A 23,508-nucleotide genomic window follows, 5' to 3' on the forward strand; every position below is an offset into this window, starting at 1 on the left:
CAAAAAAAAAAAATGGTTCTATAACATTGATATCTGACAGGACATGTTCTAACCTTGGTTTCTTTCTTTTTCTTTTTTTTATTATGTATTTTCCTCAATTACATTTCTAATGCTATCCCAAAAGTCCCGCATACCCTCCCCCCCACTTCCCTATCCACCCATTCCCATTTTTTTGGCCCTGGCGTTCCCCTGTACTGGGGCATATAAAGTTTGTGTGTCCAATGGGCCTCTCTTTCCAGTGATGGCCGACTAAGCCATCTTTTGATACATATGCAGCTGGAGTCAAGAGCTCTGGGGTACTGGTTAGTTCATAATGTTGTTGCACCTACAGGGTTGCAGATCTCTTTAGCTCCTTGGGTACTTTCTCTAGCTCCTCCATTGGGGGCCCTGTGATCCATCCAATAGCTGACTGTGAACATCCACTTCTGTGTTTGCTAGGCCCTGGCATAGTCTCACAATAGACAGCTATATCCGGGTCCTTTCAGCAAAATCTTGCTAGTGTATGCAATGGTGTCAGCGTTTGGAAGCTGATTATGAGGTGGATCCCTGGATATGGCAGTCTCTAGATGGTTTCTTTCTAACAATATTTCTTTCAGTATTTCCAACTCAAGCCTGAGGGACTGAAACAGAAAACAGGGAAATGGATCCTTTTTAGAAATGGATGTGACTATTTTGAGGAAACACTATGCCTTGCGTTTTTGTCTATGAGACTCCTGAAACAATGGATGCCAATTAATCAGAATCCTCTTAAGGATATCATGAGGGGAGAAGAGAAAGTCTAAAGTCTGGACCAGCCAGAGGGGGCGGGGTTTCTCTAGTAAAGAGATTTACAACCTGTTAGATCACCTGCTGGAGAGACAATGATGAAGCTTGCATGGATGTGCAGCACAGGGTGCTGGCGAGGACTGGTTTGATATTAATTACTCCTGACCTCAGCATTTCACGCTAACACCCCAAAAGATGGTCTTAAACTGTCATTGAATTTCTTTCTCTCTTCCTCAAAATATGACCACATTGAATAAATAGCCCTTTTCTTCTTTTCATTATCAACAACGACAACATAAATTGTTATTACAGAAATGTGAGAAACTGGGGAAAATTGAGTTAGTAAAGAAAAACAAGAGAAACTCCCAAAAGCTACCAGCAGGAATCCCTTATTTCATGTCATTCCTTGCCTCTCAGAAGTGGTAAGATTCCTACACGCATAAGTTAAAGAAAAAAAAAATGGTTTTTTTTTTTTTTTTTTTTTTTTTTACTACATACAATCTAATTTTGTATACAGAATCAGTCTTCATGTGCGAGTATGAAGAAACCTATATCAATCTGGAAATAACGGAGTCACCAAACATGCACATGTGAGCTAATTCCATGTAATTATTCTAAAAGGCTCAGCTATGCTGGTTAGTAATATGGTTTTCAAAGTTGCTTATTTTTTTGGTTGGTGGTTTAGTTTCTGGGAGCTTCCAGGTGACTGGGAGCAGAAGAAACATTTGGAATGTTAATAAATAAAATATTTAGTTTAAAAAAAGAACAAGGAAAAATTATGTATTTTTCACAGAAGAGTTTCAAATTATCTTGTATTAAATAAAATATGAAATTAAAACACCCATTTCTAATCCTCAAATGAACTGATTTTATAATTATCCAGAAGCCTTCAGAGAAACACCAGTCATGGTTGACATTTAAAGGATAGTTTTGTTTCAATGAATCTGGGACTAGAATTAGGAAAGGCAGCATCAAAAAACATTTAAATTAATTAGAAGCCCAATGAATTTTTGGTTGGCTCTTTTATATGCTACTTAAAACCAATGGTCAAAGGTTAGCATAACACACACTAAAAATTTCAGATCTTTTTGAATTCTTGATGCTTTATTTAAAAAAAAAAGCAAAACAAGCAAACAAATTAAAAAAAACCCTAAAAGATCAGTAAAAAGGAGAATGCAAATGCACTGTCAGACTCTTAAGAATCAAGTTCTCTTAGGAATAAGGACAAAATGTGATTTCATTCCTTGAGTGCAATATGGAGAGTTAAACACAAGTCCTTTTTTTTCTTATAGTTACAAAATTTTCCTATAATCATACAGCTATTACATAATAATTTTCATTTTTATATAATTCCTCATTTCTGTTTTAATGAACACTTTTTCTTTTACTTCTGATATGGTTTAATAACCTTGAAACACATGCTGAAATTAAGAAGTAAAAGATCCAAACAGGAAAGCAAGGGGTTACATTATTCCTAATTAGAGGACACAATCAATTCCATAAAAGTCCAAAAAAATTACCAATAGAAAAGTCTTACACCTGATAAATACTTTTGGTATAGTAGCAGGATATATAATTAACACTCAAAAATCAATAGCCATCCCACAGAATAAGAAACTTGGCAAGAAAAAAATGTTAAAATATCTCATCCATAAAAGCTATAAAGCTAACAAAATACCTAGTAATAACCCTTACCGAGGAAATAAAACGGCTGTGTACTTTTGAAAAATTAAGATGATAAATAAAGAAGACACAGGGAGAGGAATGTATCTCCCTTGTTTAAGGATTAACAAAATTCACTTTGTAGAAATAGTTATTAATTTTAGAAGTAATCTGCCAATTTATGGCATTGCCTACCAAAATTTCAATTGCATTCGTCACACATCTAGAAAACCAGAGATTCATTCGGGTCTACAAATAACTACAAGTAGCTGAAACAATACTAAGTAGAAATGGCAACTTGGGAGTATCATGACATCCCACTGAAAATACACTACAGAGCCATTGTAACAAAAACTGCATGTTACTGACACAAAAAGCTCAAATAGACCATTGGAACCAAATAGAATGTCTAGAAATAAGTTCATGTGGTTGGGAACAGTAAATTTTCAATTATGATACAAAAACAAACAAACAAACAAACAAAAAACCTGATACATTGGGGAATAAAACATCTCTTTTACAAAGGATGCCAGAAACCTGCATTTTATATGCAAAGGACAGAAACTAGGTCATATTTTCCTCACCGTGAATGAAGATAAGTGGATAATCAATAGGAGATCTTAATATAAGAACTGAATCTTTGAAAATGCTAGAGGAAAACATTGAAGAAACACTTGAAAAGGTAAGCAGGGATGTGGGCAATCTTTTAATCTTTGTAAGTCGATTACCGTACTTGCTCCTCTAGAATGTTAAAAGCTCCGAAGTCACTCATTATTTCTGTCCTCCTTTACTTTAGATTCACTTGAGTGAGACACTTCCAGAGTTCCGGGGATTGATACTGTCGTAAAACAACACTGTTTCTCTTTTGTGTTTTGCAGAGACAGACCAGTTAGAAACAAAACTGTCTCTATCAGATCTCTGGGATTCTAAATTTGTACTGATGAACTCTTGCTCCACAAGACCCGGGAAGTGTTGTAAGTGTATGAACAAAATAGAAAGTATGAGAACCAGGCAGTGGAGGCTTAGCTGTGGCTGAATATATGCTGACAAAGGAAGAGGACACCAATGCCAAATAAGGCTGAGCTTTAACTGGGGTAGCTGTGGGCAATTTCCCCATCGGCAGAGATTTCACTGTAAAAGCTTGAAAGTTTGAAGTTGCCACAAGAACCTGTCATTATGAATGCGTGTATGCTGCCCCCCCCTTTTTTTTTTCCAACTTGACACAAGCTGGAGTTACCAAAGAGGAGGAAACCTTAACCCAGGGATTGCCTCTATCAGATGGCCTGTATCCAAGTCCTTGGAACATTTTCTTCATTACAGATTGATGTCAGAGGGTCCAACTCACCAGATGCAGTGCCACCCAATGGGCAGGTTGTCCTGGATAGTAGCAAAAGTTAACTGAGCAAGCTGGAAAGAGCCAGGCAGTAAGAAGCGCTCTTCCATGCTGTTTCTTCACTTCCAGCCTCCAGGCTCATGCCTTGAGTTCATTCCCTGCTTCCCTGTAGTGATGAACTATGAACTGGACAAGTGAGCTGAAATAAACCCATTCCCCACAGACTTCTTATGACCATGGTCTTCATCACAGCAGTAGGAACAAATTGGCAGGTTTAAGATAAATTTATTTTTCTTCATGAGATCATGATTTCTGAGAACCAAAACATAACAGAAACTGGGCTTTGCAGGGGAAAAGGGTTGATGGTAGAGTCTGGTGAGAGACTCAGCTCATTATTTTCCTACATTCTCCAAGATTTAGCTTTCTAACTTTGCCTAGCTTTGGAAGATCTCTAATGTGTGTGTGTGTGTGTGTGTGTGTGTGTGTGTGTGTGTGTGTTTAAACCCTCCTTTTAAAAATATCTTGTTTGGCTTTCCTAGTTGTTCTTAGTGGGAGGATTAGTCCCTAATTACCTACTGTGCCATTAACTAGAACCAACCTCCCATTATACTTAAGCGTGATTTGTGTTCTTGGGGCACAATACTAATTTTTCTCTATACAGTAATAATACAAAGTTCTTATTATATTAAGTGCAATGAAAATGTGAGTCAATGTAAGCTTACGTATTATGAAAATATTAAACTAGTCAAATATAGCAAAGGCACTAAAAAGTATTATGGTTAGAGTAATGAGCATACCGATGGGAAATGATCTATATGGAATAACCATATGTAGCCTCTTGAGTCTCCAGGACTGATTGTCCATCCTCACATTATGCCGTCATTGTTCCTATCTCTGACTCCACAAGAACTTCCATAAGAACTGAGTCCTGATTACTTTCTCCATGGAAACCTCAGTGAGATTCTCTGCCTCTAAAGTCTTGGACTTCTTCTCTTTCACTCAGTATTTTTTTTTATAGCCCAACATATCTCAGGATGTTTGCTAAATGTTGCGTGTGTTGTTCCTTATCTCTGTGGGTTTCTTCGGTGTTTTATAATGCAGACGAATAAGCAAAGACATCAGCTTTGAGAGAAGTAATAGGACCATGGAGGAGACACTGGTGGTACACAATCGTACTGCTTGATGGATTCTTCCTGGAATGGGAAGGTATACCTCTTTCATGTGGGACCTATGTACTAATAAATGAAATTTCCAGGGATAGTGAAAGGAAGGTAAAGTAGAGTACAGTGATCCTTGGAGAATTAGGAAAAAGAAGCAGTGGGCCTCACAGAGCCCCGAGGCCTAGTAACTTGCACAGAGCACTCATCACTGATTTAAGAGTTACGAGGAAGGAGACAGAGGGTTCTCTCCCCAGACAAAATAAGAAAATCAACTCTGACTATTCGTGAAGGTCAGTAGAACCTTGTGAAGTGAAGAAGAGTGACTGTATTCATGTTTGTATTCATCTAATGACATAGTAAACTAAGATGAAGATGTGGCCACCAGACTGAGGACCAGAACCTACACAAAGGGAGAATGGGCAATGAACCATCTAAGGCTTGTTTCCACTAGAGTCATATCTTTGGTTGATGATGCAAAAACCAACAACTTCACGACTTCCACAGATAAACTTCCTTGTACCTGCATTTTGAGATAGACATGGTAGGACATGAATTGGATTCCTATATTGATTATGCCAACTAGTATTTTTATAGAGTACATATTTAAATGTACATATATACATTTTTCCTAAAAATGTCTTTAATTATTAACAAGATTTATTTTTTTAAGCAAACACAGAATAATTGAATTTACTATCTTTATGTATATAAATAGAGAACTCATTTGGAAATAACTTGATTTTATATTCTTGTGGAAATAACTAGAAAATACCACAACTAATGGTATACTATACACATCTATACACATCTAGGATTGGCAGATTAATATGAGAATTTATAAAACATATTTTTGTTAAATGTTTTATAAAAGCAACAACAATGGCCTTAGTTTGTTGAATATAATTTTATTTCATTATTTGTGTAATAATTATAAATTAACTAGGGAACATATTGTAGAGCAGAAAAAGTAAAACTGTAAGAATTTGTTATTATATTATTATAATGGACAAACTTCTTTTTCCTTATTATTCAATTCTCAATCTGTACCACATTCATTTAAACTAAGTATTAATAATTTTGGTAAAGTAATAAGTATAAAACATAATTTCTCATGAGATACGTACTTTCAATTCTCGATATTAAATAGCTTAGCCTTTTTCTTCTCTTCATGAATAAGTTTAATGAGAGTTGTGAGATTCTAGTTAAAATTGTCCTTGATTTAACTCATTTCAGTGGCAATAGACTCCTGAGAAACAAGAAAAGCTGGAGTTTGCTGATCTTAACTTTTACTACTGGAAACAAGTTTAGTTCTTTTTACTGCATTTAGTGACATAAAATAGTCAAAATATTTATGTGTTAAATATTAAAATAATATCTGATAAAAACTTGAGCAAATATATTAGGATTAACAAACTTTAAAAATTTGTACTAGTGTGTGAAATTTTAGTTTGGTACAGTGCTATTGTTAATTATTGCTATGAATACCAGAATGCATACTTAAGCATGGTTTATTGACAACCATGAAAAAGATGTTTTAGCTCATTGCCATTCATTGATTCTTAGCAGTCCTAAACATTTTATGCAATTTCAGCTATATAAGAGTGGGGAAGATAATTTACCAAACATCCTATTCCGCCAAATTAGAAATTCTGTTTCTTCATAATACGTCCTCTCTCTTCTTTTCTCTCAGCCCCCCTCTCTCTTTGTCTTGAAGAGAAATCTTAGTAGACTTTCTGTCTTAGACAACCTCTGCTAATATTGAATGCCTGATCAGCATGAGCAATCACTATTGGTGATAGCATTTCCCTGTTTGGATTCTGGACTGTGTCAGTGAAGAAGAGGAGCTGAGTAGCAAACATCCATTTATCCTTTGCTCTTTGCTTCTTCACTCTGGGAGAAACATAACTGGCTCCTGATGCTGTGACTTCCCCCACAATCATGGACTGTAACCTAGAATGCTGAGTTTACAAAATCCCTCTGTCTTTTAGGTTGACTTTGTCTGGTTATTTTACCACAGCAACTAATGAGAAACTAAAGTATCTGCTTTGTAACAGAAATGATGGCAAAGATTAGGATACAGTGCTCATTTTATTCCTATTGTCAGTACCTGTCAATTAATAATTTAATCAAATGAAACAGAAAGCATGACAAACTGATAATATTTTATTATAATGAAAATAATGGACTGTTTCATTAATAGTTAATTCATGATTACATAGATGACTCTGGTTAGTAGTTGTGGGTCACAAAAGAAAGAGGCCTGAAGGTGGGACAGTAACCTGTAGGAGGAGTTTAATGAGAGTTTATTGAATGTGTAACACAAATCAGAGAGGGAGGTGCGAATAAATAAAAAAGAAAGAACTGTATATGTGTATGAAGTTGTCAGTGAACAAACCCAACAGAATCTATGCACAAAAATCATCCTGAGTGAGATATCCCAGACCCAGGAAAACAAACCTGGCATGTACCCACTCAAATTGGACCAGACATTTCTTGGTTACTCCCACATGTTCCGTGCCACCATTACCATAGCACAGTTGACAGACAGGGCCAATTGAAGGTCAGAGACTTTGTGACTAGCTTGGTGTCCCAGTCCCACCACCAGAAGCCTTGCCAGCTTACAGAGGCTCTGTATCCTCCATTACCAGTTGTCCCTGCTAGGGTCATTTCAGGGACTTTAGGGGATACCAGCAGTTAAGTGAAAGATAGTCAAGCTACAATCCACAGACTCAGAGAGGCTAAGTAACAAGAAGCACTCAAGGTGGAAGTGCATGGATCTCCCTGGGAAGGGGAAATAGAATAGATTTCACAAGTGAACTGGGGACTAGCAGGAATCTGAACAGGAGGGATAAGGTGTGGAGGGAGAGGACTGGGAGAGACAACTGGAACTGGGCATTTTGGGGGATGATGTGGAAACCTTGTGCTGTAGAAACTTCCTGGAATGGGGGATACAGAGCCTGAACCTCCCATCTCCTGTATCCTGGCAAGGATTCCAGTGGTTGGATTGGGACACCAGCCCAGTCACAAAACCTCCGACCTACAATCAGCTCTGCCTGCCAAATGTGCTAGAGTAATGTTATGGTGGCACAGAACTTGTAGGAATAGCCAACCATTGATTGTTCCAACTTGAGGCCCATGCCGTCACTAGGAGCTTACACCTGGTGGTACCTAGAGAGCAAGAAAACAGAGGCTGGAGAGCCCAGAGATCCAGGATAAAACCAAACATGACTGTCACAAAAAAAATCACTGAAATGATTTCTCATATTAATTTTGCTATACTCATACATTAGTGCCTGGCCCAATCTTCATCAGAAAGGCTTCATCCAGCAAATGATGGAAGCAAATCTCAGAGACCCACATTAGAGACTAAACATTAGGCAGAACTAGGATAAGAGGGCAAGGAAGGATTGAAGGACCCAGAGGGCTTGAGGAGACCACAAGAGCATGGCCTACAGAACCCTTAGCAGGGCTCACAGAGGCTCACATAGACTGAAGTCACAAGAACCTGTAGGGGCTGAGCTAGGTTGGCATTGTGTACATCATGGTGTGTAGCTTGGTGTTTTTGTGCCATTCCTGACAGTATAAGTATCTCTGACTCTTATGCCTGCTCTTGGGACCCCTATTTTCCTTCTGGGTTGCCCTCTCCAGCTTTGAAATGCAGATATGTTCTTAGTCTTATTTAACTTGATATGTTGTGTTTGGTTGATATCCTTTGAATGCCTGTTCTTTTCTGAATGGGAAAGGAGGAGGAGTGGACCTAGGTGAGAGGGCAGGTGGAGCAGAGGGACTGAGAAATGTGGTTAGAGGAAAGCTGTGGTCAGGATGTAGTATATGGGAGAAGAATGAATAAAATAAAAAATAAAATAAAATAAAATAAAATAAAATAAAATAAAACAAAACTAAGAAATCTTTAGCACCCTCTATGTAGCAGGTGTGAGACCAAGCAAATAGACGACTCATACTGTAAGAGAGTGATACTTGCTTACTTCCACATGGGGGCACTCTAGAACTCAGAAATAGAATTTCTGCACTTGACCAAGTTTTATTGTTGCGTTGGAACAGAAAGTGTGTGATATCTGTCTGTCGTGGTGGTTGTTTTAACGTGTTCTTTGTATGAAAGACAAATTAGCACTTCTCAAATTTGAAGAAGTGTTATCGTTTGAAAACATGGCATTTCACCCTTGTCTTTCTTCTTTCGCTCCAGAAGTAGTATATAAGGAAGACATTTGACTTCCTTTATGCATTTGTTCTTTGATTACTCAGAGAACTTAGAACGGCAGCTTACAGGTTTATGATAACATAAAAACTTGTATTTCCTGATAATCTGCATGGTTTATCTCAGTAGAAAGTTTGGATGACAATTGTGAAATTTGAGTGCTTTTGTGACAAACATATAACATTCTAAAACACTGACCTGGGCTAAGTATAAAAGGTACATATTTTTAGGCTAACAAAATTGTGACCTGTTTCTATAAAAAGAAATGTGCCACCATATAGTTGCTTTTATTAGATATGTTTATGCACAAATTTTGCTATTATTTGGAACAAATTATCATGTGTCTTCCTGGTTAAAAAAAATTCATCATTGTACTAGTTCTGAAAGACACCTGACTGTCTTATTTTATCTTTAATTGGAAAATATCAGTGTTATGAAATATTTTTAATGGATAATTGCTATATAATTAGTACCACTGAACAATTTGTTCTGCTTTGTAGATAATCTTCTTAAAAAAGATTTAGTTTTGTCATTTTCTCTCTCTCTCCCTCCGTCTCTCTCTCTCTGTGTGTGTGTGTGTGTGTGTGTGTGTGTGTGTGTGTGTGTGTGTTTGTGTATGTGCGTGCATGCCCATGCACTCTGTGAGACTGTATGGAAAGTTACTACTGCCATAGAGGATTCAACACTTTTCTACCTTCTACAGGCAACTGTACTGACTGGTGGTTGTGAACTGTCTGACACAGGATCTGAAAGCTGACCTGGGTCCTCTGGAAGAGCAGTAAGCATTCTTAACCATTGTGTCATCTCTCTAGCCCCAAGGCAGCTGACCTTTTCTTTTTAATTATAAACATTTATTTTTAGTTATGTATATGTGTGCAAGCCTATTTGTATCACATGTGTGCCGTACCTGTGGAGGCCAGATAAAGGTGCAAGATCTTCCACAATTTAGAGTCACACATGGTTCTGAGCTGCCTGATATGAGGGCTGAGATCTGAACTTGGGTCTTCTGTATGATCAACGTGTGCACTCCATCACTGAGCCCCACTTGTGGTTACTCAAAATTTATTTGCCTTTTCTGTCAGTCTTTTCTCTATTCTAAACAGTAATAACATCACCGAAACCATGCTTGGCACACTTGAACTTTACTCAGATATGGAGAAAGTTCCTTTGGGTTTCTTAACAGAGATGATACATCAAAATGAATTTAAGTTTTGAAAGTTATCATATTGTTTCAGAATAAAATACATGTTGCTCCATGTCATTCTTTATGCCATTGTTTGGTAGTCCCAGGACATTTTTAGTGTATCATTCTCTATTATTTCTTGTACCATGATCTATGTCAAGTCATACAAAAAAGTAGCTTTAAGTTTTAATCTAAAGTCTTTACTTCCGAACACTTGGATGTCAAACATCAATATCCTGAAACAGAGATTTCCTATAGCTTAGCAAGACATTTTAAGTATATCCAGATGCATCAAGTGTTCCTTATATTTAGTGCCTTTCACCTATCACTTCTGAAGACTACGCATTGGTCTGTACTCACCTGCGGTGGCAGCAGGGATTACCATTGTCAACATGGCTGCTCAATTCCCTCACCATCCTGAATTTTTTTCAGCTTTTCAGTATCTCCTCTTCCATTTATTGACTTGGAGGGTTTTACTTCTTATTCTCAAGAATGGTCAGCCTTGAATGTGTTATATACCTGAAAATGTCACTACAGATCATTAAGGTCTTTGAGTGGGTGTGTGCAGCCACTGTCTGTCTCTCCCTCTCTCCTTTCTCCCTCTTTCCCACTTTCTCTTTGTTTCAGCTTATAAAACTTTCTCTTGAGAACTGTTTCTTCCATTTTTATAGGCACTTTGGGTTAAATCTGTTTTTCTTCCATTTTTATGGACAATTTTATGGGCTCTGTGAAACTAAAATTTCATGTTCTTTGGTTCTTGGAAAAAATCCTGAAACTCTTTTGATGACTTCATGTTCTCTGTATTTTTTTTCTTCTCCCCTGTTCTTTATTTCTGGCACCACTGTGAAAGATTTTTCTGGATTTGTTCTCTCGTTATCTTCTTTTTATCTCATCAGCCTTGGCTCTACTTTCTGACAGTTTTCTTCAACTTCATTCTTCAATATCCTGATGAATATTTCCCCATACCATCATATTTTCTCTCCTCTATCTTTTTTATCTTATCCCCTCCTTTGCTTTATATTAAGTTTTATTTAATTAAAATAAAGATGTCGTCATCCTTTCCTTCATTTCTCTCAGGATATTTGTGGTAATTTCTTTATTTTCTTTTTAAAAATTAAAGCATACAGAAACCATTAATCTGAGAGAAAGCAAAGGAGGGGGTTCATGGGAAGGGTTGGAGGAGAGGAGGTAAAAATAACATCATTTTACTTTCATTAAAATATTCTTTCAGAGTGGTATACACGGGCATTATTCATTTTCTTTAAATTATTTCTGATATATTGTTCATATCACACTAATTTTTTATAGTTTGGTAGCAACATAATTTTATGAGGATTATATAACATAATCAGATATTATTTGTGCATGTGATAGCTAATGATACCTGTAGAATCTCATTGCATGACACAGATACACAGGATTTTATCTATGTACTGTGCACACAGGAGGATGCTCTGACCTGTGAATTCTCACATCTCTGTCAATACTGACTATATCCTTTCAGAAGCCTTTCATCCAGTTACCTTAACTGCATCACACACCACTCATGTCACGTCTACCTAATACCCACCAGGTGATCACAGATTTCATCCTAGTTTATCTTGGTAAAGTCTGAACACACGGAAAGGAAGAAAACTTAGAGTGGCTGGGTTGCAAGCTCTTTTTTTTTTTATTAAAATAACTAATTTTATTTATTTGGAACATTTTATTATGAGTCATGTTTAGAACAAAAAAGGAATTTTTTATTACTTACTACTTATTAGCCAGATGATATTGAAAAATACTTTAACCTCAAAGACCCTCTCCTTTTAATAATTTAGTAAATAATACCTAATCTATAAAGCTAACATGAAAATTGCTAATGAATTTAAACTGCAAACTAAATCATCCATGCAAATATCAACTTAATGTTAACTTTTATAGTTAAAGAAAAGGGAAATGTATGTATGAAACTGGATGAATACATAGAATGCACAGGGAAGCATTGTATGATACAAAGGCACTCTTTCTTAGTACACAGACTTAACTGTGTATTGAAATATACACACATAATTGTGCCCATCTGACGGGTCAGAGTTATTATTAGGAAACTTCTAGCTGTTTGGGGAGATAGTCTGGTAGTCTTGAGAACCTACATTGTCAAGGTGGTGAGGGTGTTCCTCACTCAGTGTATGCTTGCTTATTTTTATCTCTTCTCGTGTTTATGTTATTTGCTTGTGATTGGTCTCCTTCATTTCAGAGTATCTTTATTACTTTGTTGTTGATTAGAGTTCTATTCTTTTAGAAGGTCTCAGAAGTAAGTCCACTGCAGGCAACAGAACATTTATTAATGTGATACAATTGAGTTGTATGCAGATTTAGTTAGAAGTTATATTTGAGGCAAGGGAAACATTGGAGAGCTATACAGTCATTTTCCTCACTCACCCTGTCTGCACACTTCTGACTTTACAATACTACCATTTTGTTAAAACACTCAATATCCCAATTATTTTTTATTTTCTCATTCTAGGTGGGCAACTCTGAAACTGTTCATTAAGGGAAGGCAAACAAATGAACAAATCTAATACCACTAAGAAGAACCAATTATGCTGACCAGGTTCCTTTCACTTCAAGTGGTCAGCTTGCCCCTTAAGGTGACCAGCTGCTCTATCTCCCCATGATGCTTGTTGTTGCTTAGATAGATATTGTCTCTAACATGCAATGATTTAAGTATAACACTGTTAAACTTTAGTTGTAGTTCTTAACAGAGATTCATTGAAGCCATAAATGTGGGAAGAGAAGCCACAGGCCTTAGCTAAGCTGAGAGTCCAGTAACAGACAAGGAGGAGATCAGGCAGATGCCTGTGGGTTCAAGTCACTATGCTGAAAAGTGAGACACATGTCTACAGATAGGGACACTCAATAAATACAGAGATATGGGGGCACTACAGGTGGCTAGTGGAGCAAGATCAGATCTTTGTACACTCAGGTGTTTTACCCATTGTACCTTCAAGGAACAAAGTATCAGTGGATATCAGTAATATCTGTAATACTAGATACAGGTATGCAGTCAGTGAGGAGAAAAGCAAGTGTCTAATGCTACTGGGAGTGGATGGGAAGGCCAGCTGGTACGTTTGAGACTCCAGAGGATCTGAGGAACATCGATATCCCACAACAGTAGTCTACATAATATTTTGACAAGTTGATCTACACTGTTTCTTTGGTGTTGCCTATGTATATGCTAAACCAGAACCAACAGGATACTACACTATGACTATAGGGTTTTTTTTGTAGCTTCTTTATTTTTCTTGGTGATGGAAACATTTTACAGATGTTTCTGTAGATCAGAATAATATATTTTCTAAAGCAGCTGGGGAAAAAAATCAAGCTACATATATAGCTGCATAATGATTAGTTTGCATCAATAAGGAAGAATAATACACATTTATATGTACAGGAAATGAGATATGTAACATTTTAATAAAGTGATAAAATAGAGTAATATATAAAAACAATGCATATATTCCATATTTTAACATGTGAATATTTGCATGCACAGCCACCAAGCTATTAGTTACATATAGACTGATGGCAGAATTTTAAAGAACTAAATGTAGTTTATGCTTTTCTATACTTGGTTTATTTATTGTTTGTTAAATTTACCAAAATAAGCCAGTTGTTCCTGTGAATCATGAGTTAAATAAGCAAACTTGAAGCCACCATGAATAAATACCAGGAGGTCAGTTCCCTTCAGAAGCACTTTCGCTTTCACGGGTTCTTCAGCTTCAAACTTTGAGCTCTGATGATTGATCACACTGCAATCCACAGATCCAGAGAAGTTAGACAAAGGGAGTGATCTAAGGGGCACATATTGTCTATGTATCTCAAATCAGTATAAAACAATATCTACTATAAGAAAGTAAGGCCAGCTTTCTAAGTAGATTCTAAAGGCAGAAAATCAGAACGAACCTGTAAGTATGTGGTAATATATTCCTCAGTCCTCTATCTTGGAGCACTAAGACTCCTGGTGTGAAAGAAAAGAAAATAGTAATATTTAGAAGGAGACTGTTATGCTCTAAGTTTATTGGCAGGGTGGGAAGCCTGCATACATTTCATTTAATGAGTTCTTCCTTCAGAGTCAGAAATCTTGGGCTCTATATGTTCTCTATAGATATAACTTAAAAGCTGAAAATGAAACAAACAAACAAACAAAGACACAAATCTCAAAACAAACAAATGACAATAACAACAAAACCAGCCCAATCCAGAGAGACAAATGTGATATGTATTCACATATAAATAGACACTATTAGCTATTCAGTAAAGAATCATCACACTGCAATCCAAGATCCAGAGAAGTTAGACAAAGAAGAGAGGTCTAATGGGCATATGTGGAACTTCCTAGGAAGGGGAAATAGATAGATTTGGGGGATGGACTGTGGGCATGTGAGGATATGAATAGGAGAGATCGACTTGGGGAGAAAAGAACAGAGTGAAAGCATACTGGGAGATACTTCTGGAAAAGGCAAGGTTTATGGGGCAAAATGGAAACCTAGTACAGGTGAAACTTCCTGCAACCTGAGGTTGACTCTAGAGACTACTCCTAATAATGGAGGATATGGTGCCTGAAACAGCCATCTTCTGTAACCAGGCTAGGCTCCCAGTGGTGGAACTGGGACACCAACGCAGGAACAGAATTTAAACCTCACAACACGTTTTGCCTGCAAGATATGCTGAGGCAATGACTTCTCAGAGCTTGTGGGAGTGGCCAACCAATGACTGCTCTAAGCTTATTAGAAGTAGGTGGCCAGAATCTGGAAGCTGGATGGCTCACAGACCTTCAGTAGAACAAACATGACACATAACTGACAAAAAAGACACTGAAATAATTCCTAATGATATTCTGCTAAACTGTGTTCAGTGCCTAGCCCAATAATCATCAGAGAGGCTGACCCCAGAAGCTGATGGGAGTAGATATAGAACAGAGACCCACAATCAAACATTAGGTAGAGTTTGGGGAATTCCAGAGAAGATGAGATGATGGTGAGAAAGGATTGTATGAACCAGAGGGGTCAAGGGTACCAGGAGAACATTGGCCACAGAATTACCTAAACATGGCTCATTGGTATGCACAGAGTCTGAAGCAGCAAGCACAAAGCCTACATGAATTGGCACCAGGCCCTCTGCATCCATGCTGTGATTTTTTTATTAGATACTTTATTTATATTTCAAATGTTATCCTCTTTCCTGGTTTCCCTTCCCCTATCCCCTTCCACCTTCCCCTTCTCACCAACTCACCCACTCTTGCTTCCTGGCCCTGGAATTCTCCTATACTGGAGCTTAGAGCTGCCCAGGGGCCTCTCTTCCTATTGATGACCGACTAGTCCATCCTCTGCTACACATGCAACTGGAGCCATGAGTCCTACCATGTGTATTCTTTGGTTGGTGCTTTAGTCCCTGGAAACTCTGGGGTTACTGGTTAATTCATACTGTTGTTCTTCCTATGGGGCTACAAACCCCTTCAGCTCCTTAGGTCCTTTCTCGAGCTCCTTCATTGGGGACCCTGTGCTCAGTCCAATGGATGGCTCTGAGCAACCACTTCTGTATTTCTCAGGCTCTGACAGAGCCTCTCAGGAGACAGCTATATCAGGCTCCTGTCAGCAAGCACTTCTTGACATCCACAATAGTGTCTGGGTTTGGTGACTGTATATGGGATGGATCCCCAGGTGGGACAGTCTCTGGATCATCATTCCTTCAGTCTCTGCTCCACATTTTGTCTCTCTAACTCCTTCCATGGGTATTTTGTTCCCCCTTCTAAGAAGGTTCAAAATATCCACTCTTTGGTCTTCCTTCTTCTTGAGTATCATGTGGTTTGTGAATTGTATCTTGGGTATTCCAAGCTTCTGGGCCATACTGTGCTTCTTTAGTGTGGAGTTTTCATTGGATTTGTAACAGTGAGAGTGAGGGTGTCTCTGGCTCTTTTGCCTACTCATAGGACCTTTTTCTTTCTACCGGGTTGCCTAGTCTGGTCTTGATATGAGTGTATATGCTTAGTCTTATTACATCATGTCCAGTTAATATAGCTGGAGGCTTACCATTTTATGAAGGAAAATGGAGAAAAGAGGAGATTGAGGAGGCTTATGGGGGTGGGGGGGAGAAAGGGAAACCTGCAGTTGGGATGTATTGTTTGAGCAAAGAACAAGTCAAAACATGATTTCCTGCTAGAGGAAATCTTTTTATACAGATTTCTAAACAATTGTTGGGCTTAGAGGAGAAATCCATTGTAGAGCTATATACCATGTCTGAATAATAAAAAGTTATAGATCAATCTGGAACCTGTTAAATAAATACATTCTAGCCCCTTCCCCCAATGGATAAGGAAATTTTATTCTGAACTGAGATGTTTTTGTCTCCTGGGCTGGCAGCTAGCCTCATGCATTTTCTACCCTTGTTTAGCTATATGAGTGGCCTTGGATGTAACAATAGTGGACTGAATGTATGAATTCTGCCCATGAGCATGGTATTCAGTGAGTTCTGCAGAAAGAGAACAACACAACAGGGACAGAACTAGCTAAAGATGTATGGTTATTTCCTCAAAAAGTTGATTCATTTTGAGCACATTATGGACAGAAGAAATAGCAAGTAACCATGATGTACTAGTGTGATTCAGAGACTGACATGAAACGAGAGACGAGCAGAAAGCAAGCACAGGAAGGAGTGGAAGTGCACATAAAGCAAAGATGGACTCAGAACACATCCACGCACAGGTTTTATTCACTTCTTAGTAAGCAAAGGTTGCTGGTAGCTTCTCCTTCAGCCTGTATATGGTTTCAAAGACTATTTAAAATAGATTTTTATGTAATTAAGCCGTTTCCTCAATTCAGAGTTGGTTGTTCTCTAAAAGGATGTCAAAAATATTGCTAAGGATAATTCCTAGATTGGGCAGTTGATTTGTTTGTAGCAGGAGAATGCAGGATGAAAATTGGAACTATTTTCGAAATGAACATTTCCCACTAAAATCAGGGACTAGACAAGGCTGTCCACTCTCTCCATACCTATTCAACATTGTACTTGAAGTCCTAGCCAGAGCAATTCAACAACAAAAGGATATCAAGGGTAAACAAATTGGAAAAGATGAAGTCAAAATATCACTTTTGCAAATGATATGATAGTATATATAAGTGACCCTAAAAATTCCACCAGAGAACTCCTAAACCTGATCAACAGCTTCGGTGAAGTAGCTGGATATAAAATTAACTCAAACAAGTCAATGGCCTTTCTCTACACAAAGAATAAACAGGCTGAGAAAGAAATTAGGGAAACAACACCCTTCTCAATAGTCACAAATAATATAAAATATCTTGGCGTGACTCGAACTAAGGAAATGAATGATCTGTATAGTAAAAACTTCAAGTCTCTGAAGAAAGAAATTAAAAAAGATCTCAGAAGATGGAAAGATCTCCCATGCTCATGGATTGGCAGGATTAACATTGTAAAAATGGCTATCTTGCCAAAAGCAATCTACAGATTCAATGCAATCCCTATCAAAATTCCAATTCAATTCTTCAACGAATTAGAAAGAGTAATCTGCAAATTCATCTGGAATAACAAAAAAACCTAGGATAGCAAAAACTCTTCTCAAGGATAAATGAACCTCTGGTGGAATCACCATGCCTGACCTAAAGCTTTACTACAGAGCAATTGTGATAAAAACTGCATGGGACTGGTACAGTGACAGACAAGTAGACCAATGGAATAGAATTGAAGACCCAGAAATGAACCCACACACCTATGGTCACTTGATCTTTGACAAGGGAGCTAAAACCATCCAGTGGAAGAAAGACAGCATTTTCAACAAATGGTGCTGGCACAACTGGTTGTTGTCATGTAGAAGAATGTGAATCAATCCATTCCTATCTCCTTGTACTAAGGTCAATTCTAAGTGGATCAAAGAACTTCACATAAAACCAGAGACACTGAAACTTATAGAGGAAAAAGTGGGGAAAAGACTTGAAGATATGGGCACAGGGGAAAAATTCCTGAATAGAACAGCAATGGATTGTGCTGTAAGATCGAGAATTGACAGGGACTTCATGAAACTGCAAAGCTTCTGCAAGGCAAAAGACACCTTCAACAAGACAAAAAGACCACCAACAGATTGGGAAAGGATCTTTACCTATCCTAAATCAAATGGGGGACTAATATCCAATATATATATAAAGAACTCAAGAAAGTGGACTCCAGAAAATCAAATAACCCCATTAAAAATGGGACTCAGAACTGAACAAAGAATTCTCACCTGAGGAATACCGAATGGCAGAGAAGCACCTGAAAAAAATGTTCAACATCCCTAATCATCAGGGAAATGCAAATCAAAACAACCCTGAGATTCCACCTCACACCAGTCAGAATGGCTAAGATCAAAAATTCAGGTGACAGCAGATGCTGGTGAGGATGTGAAGAAATAGGAACACTCCTCCATTGTTGGTGGGATTGCAAGCTTGTACAACCACTCTGGAAATCAGTCTGGCGGTTCCTTAGAAAATTGGACATAGTACTACCGGAGGATCCCGCAATACCTCTTCTGGGCATATATCCAGAAGATGCCCCAACCAGTAAGAAGGACACATGCTCCACTATGTTCATAGCAGCCTTATTTACAATAGCCAGAAGCTGGAAAGAACCCAGATGCCCCTCAACAGAGGAATGGATACAGAAAATGTGGTACATTTACACAATGGAGTACTACTCAGCTATTACAAAGAATGAATTTATGAAATCCCTAGGTAAATGGATGGACCTGGAGGGCATCATCCTGAGTGAGGTAACACATTCACAAAGGAACTCACACAATATGTACTCACTGATAAGTGGATATTAGCCCAAAACCTAGGATACCCAAGATATAAGATATAATTTGCTAAACGCATGAAACTCAAGAAGAATGAAGACCAACGTGTGGACACTGTGCCCCTTCTTAGAATTGGGAACAAAACACCCATGGAAGGAGTTACAGAGACAAAGTTAGGAGCTGTGACGAAATTCATATCCATTGATCCACCCCATAATCAGCTTCCAAACGCTGACACCATTGCATACACTAGCAAGATTTTGCTGAAAGGACCCAGATAGAGCTGTCTCTTGTGAGACTATGCGGGTCCTAGTAAACACAGAAGTGGATGCTCACAGTCAGCTATTGGATGGATCACAGGGCTCCCAATGGAGGAGCTAGAGAAAGAACCCAAGGAGCTAAAGGGATCTGCAACCCTATAGGTGGAACAACATTATGAACTGACCAGTATCCCGGAGCTCTTGACTCTAGCTGCATATGTATCAAAAGATGGCCTAGTCGGTCATCACTGGAAAGACAGGCCCATTGGACACACAAACTTTATATGCCCCAGCACAGGGGAATGCCAGGGCCAAAAAAAATGGGAACGGGTGGGTAAGGAAGTGGGGGGGAAGGTATGGGCGACTTTTGGGATAGCATTGGAAATGTAATTGAGGAAAATACGTAATAAAAATATTAAAAATTTAAGAAAAAGTTTGACTGGTCTGGGTGAGAAACACACTTTGAAGAAAAGGCAAGAAGAAAAAAAAGGTAACAATAACATTCATAAGCAGTGTCAAGCTTAATATTGGTGCTACCAATACTTAAAATACGAAGTAAAACAAAAACATTAAGACAAAAAAGAGAGTACATATTAAAAGAAAGACTATTTAATAAGAAAAAAATTATCAGCAGCACAAAACAGTAGCAGGAAAGGTCTAAGTTCCTCTATGTAAGCAAGGATGACATATTGCATGTGTGCACTGGTTTTGTTTCTTTGAGGCTAGATATGATGTTATAATAGACATTTTTAGAGTTTCAGAGAATGTAAATACATTTTATCTCTGTATCTTACTTACTTCTAGAATTCTTCAATTTCAGTTTGAGGAGAATTTGGTGTTAGTCTGCCATCCTTTACCCCTCCAATCCCTTCCCCAGGTAAAGAGAGATCACTGCATACCAATCAACCCAGTAACCCAGACATAGTTTTAAAAATATTCTTTGTTATTACATAGAGCTGTAGAAATGCTATCTTCCAATCACAGTGGAAGTTATACATTGATCAAAAAAGAAAATCAAAATGAAATCTTTGCATAGAAGTTTGTGTGAGCAATTTTCAGAATACAGAGAGATGTAAACATCACTTCATCTGATTAATTTTCTTCAGGTTACTGAAAAATACTATCATGAGAGTGATCTTTTGTAAAAGATGTCTGAAATTTAAAATTGTAGTCCTTTGTGAAATTTACAATTTGTTTCCTAGGTGACAGTTATTCTTCAACATTGAATTCCCGCTGAAACCTTATTATTGAAACCATGGTAGAGACACAGAGTTATGAGTACAAAAAGATAGGTTACCCACTTCCCACACTGCTTTCTTCTGGGATTTGGGGATATACATGACCTTTAACATGTTGTGCCAGTTAGAAAAACCTCTCTGTTTCAAACATACAGAGAATTGGCTTCGACGTGTTTAGAATTCTGATGTTGCTACATCCAAGGGCATCTTGTCAAGTTATTTAAATTATTTAAATTTCCTGTACAAAGCACAGTTTGAAGTAATAGGGGTAAGAATAGGATGAAAAAAAATCTCTTCAAAAACAGCCAGTTCTTTAACAAAGTCCATACACCTAAAAGCAAAACAGTCTACAAACCTACGGTATTGTCAATGAGTACATTATGTAGAATAAAGAGAACAATTGGATCGCTATGACCAAATGCTGTGAAACAGTTGACATCATCTGGGCTTTGATATGCCAGAGTCAATTCCATATAGTAGAAATTCATACAGATTTATTGAAACTTGAAACTGCAATGTAGGGAAATAAAAATTCACTAAGTTATTTCCATGTGGAAGGCAGCACGCTTTGTCCTTAAAATAAGCAGTTTGGTTGGAAGGGGTCACACTCTCTTATGTATAAGTGAAGAAATTTAGAAATCAGAGAAGTGGACAAACTATTCAAGAAAAGCGTCAAATGAACTAGATCTAGGGATTGAGTCTAGGTCTTTCTGCTTCAAAGCCGTGCTATTTGAATACCCTTATTTCAGTTCTTGATGAGACAGAAACCAAGGTCAGAGCAAATAAAGATGGTGGTATTTAGTATCCTGCAGTAGATGCTGAGCTGGTAAAGCACTCTCTACAAAAGGAAGGTGGCTGAGCTGTAAAGAAAAAAGAGGTGGTGCCTTACTTTGATAAGCTTGTTGTCTGATTCTGTTAGCTGTTTGACTGGATCTAACAACTTTTCATTTAGTGCTACTTGGCTATACATATATGTATGTATTATGCATTTATGTACGTATTATGCATGAATATGTATGTATATTGAAATTAAAATATGAATACATTGTTTACCTCCTTTTCTTTTCTTCTCTGAACCATTCCCATGGACTCCCCTTGATTTCTATCAAGCTCAAGGCCTCTATGGCTTTAATTTTTGTTACATGCATACATACACACACATAAAACCTGCTCAGTTCACATAATGTTTCATACATGGTTTCAGGTCTGAGAAAATTCTTTTCTATTGTTGTATCGCCTGAGTATTCTGGCAGTAGATTTTCTCTAAGAATAATTTTTTACAATAAACTCAATCATTTATAAGTTGCATAAGAATAGCAATGATTGACTACACATTTGTTATGACCTATCAATGACGTCAGGGCATATGTGCAAAGTCAGGAAGCTGTGATGAGCTGTCCACATTACATTTTACATTTTAGCTGATCTGATCTCTTTCCTGAATGGCTGATGGATGACATGTGAGATGGACCATTATACCTCAATCTCACGGAGGAACTGAGTTCTTCTTCAGTCACTCCTTCTATCCATTTCCTTTTAGTTTAAGATTGTTACAGAAACTCAAGACATCTAGATTGAGATCAAGTAAGATTAAAGGAAGAAATGGTTCATCTTCGAACATGACTGGATTTTCAAAATCCCTTCAGCAGACTTCCTGTCTAATTTTCTTTATGAGACTATGTCCCAAGGCCTGGTCAAATGGGATGGAAAACTAGAAAAGGAACATACATGTTCTGCTATTCTTTAGAGTGGAGAAGGGCATAGAGAACGCTAAATATGAATACTGAGTAAGCCAACCAATCATATCTGTGGCAGAATTGGAGAAAAGCATGTGAAGCAATGAAGCGAGCTCATGGGTGATAAACGTCCATCTCAGGGCTTTTAGAAAGGAAGAAAGTACAAGTGGAGATGCCCAGGGAGCAGTACTGTGAAGTCCAAATAACTCTCTGAGTGCTTGATGGAGCCACTTCTGATCCCAATCACACAATTTAATCTTGATTAAATTGTTTTTATTTACTTGAGGCTTGAATTCCATAATTACAATTGAGAGTACTTAGGTAATTCTCTCAAAGTATCATTTTAATTAACCCTCTTCTCTTCTATGGCTTTGTAAGGAAATTTAATTTCCTTAGCTGTCATTAGAGAACATAAAGAGCACTGGGGAGAGCTCCATAAGAAAGAAAGACCCATGAAAGAAGAAGAAGAAAAACCGTTATTCACTAATGTTGCAACACATATCAACTTTGTTGCACTCAATATTTCCTTCAACTCTCGCAAAATTCTATTAAAGGGAGGTAATTTTGTCCCAGTCTTACAGTAAGGAAATTGAGGCTAAGAAATACTTTTACCCAAGATCACACTAACAGGAATGACAGGGGCTGTATTCACTCCCCACTTTCCACCTCTGCCCTTTCTCAATTCGTGTTCAGATCGCTCAGGCCCAGCAGTGATGATTTATCAGATAACATTAAAATGTTTATTTAATAAATTAGTTTGTCTTCGGAGTCAAAATTACATGCTGTTTATATACTTATTATAAACTTTATTATACTTATCCAAAATAATCAACACTATGGATATTATCAACCAGATGTTCACCTGTCAATATTGGAGATATCTATGGTATCAAGTAAAACCAGTATATTTCAACCTGTTACTTTCATTTACTATTCAGTAATTGTAAGCCAGTCACTTTCATTTTAAAGATGTTAAGTAATACATATACATTGAACTTTTGGCTCACCAGATATTTTTCTAAGACTTAAAAAATTCCATTCACCCTCAATATAACCCTGTGAGGTATGTGTGATAATTCCTACTGTGATATGAGGAAAACACTATTACTACAAAAGAGGGCTCAT

The sequence above is a fragment of the Mus musculus genome, chromosome 5 (assembly GCF_000001635.26).
Source record: "Mus musculus strain C57BL/6J chromosome 5, GRCm38.p6 C57BL/6J".
Lineage (NCBI taxonomy): Eukaryota > Metazoa > Chordata > Mammalia > Rodentia > Muridae > Mus > Mus musculus.